Source organism: Asparagus officinalis, chromosome 1 (genome assembly GCF_001876935.1).
Source record: "Asparagus officinalis chromosome 1, Aspof.V1, whole genome shotgun sequence".
Lineage (NCBI taxonomy): Eukaryota > Viridiplantae > Streptophyta > Magnoliopsida > Asparagales > Asparagaceae > Asparagus > Asparagus officinalis.
The window spans coordinates 121,595,934-121,596,493 of NC_033794.1; positions in this window are offsets into that span (position 1 = coordinate 121,595,934).

Here is a 560-nt window from a genome sequence, read left to right on the forward strand (position 1 = left end):
CCTAGCCTGGCCTATAGCGGGCCTTGACCCGGCCTACGACGTTACCAAGGTCACGGGCCAAGCCCTGATCCGAGACAAGAGAAATAGGCCTAACCCACAATTGACTCGGCCCACTATTAACCCGGCTCAATGTAGAAGAACGATCACAAGGACAACAAACAAGACATTTCCTTAAAAATTTTACTAATATAATTAACTTGGAGGAATTCAGCTCCTTGAACATTAATGTTAACATATTTTTTTTTTCTTTTTTCCTCTTATATATTTTTGTAATTTAAATTTAAACTAAAGAAAAGTTATTAACTTCCTATGGATGTAGGTCTTCGTTCGAAGTTCGAACCACATTTATTTTTATGTTTGTAATATTTTTCTGTGTGATTTTATTATTATATATATATATATATATATATATATATATATATATATATATATATATATATATATATGAGCGGATAGTAAAAAATAATTTAAATATAATTTAACAAATATGAATATAAAGTTATATATGTTTAGAAATTTAAAATAAAAAAATAGGAAAAAGTTGAAAAAACCCTAGTGGA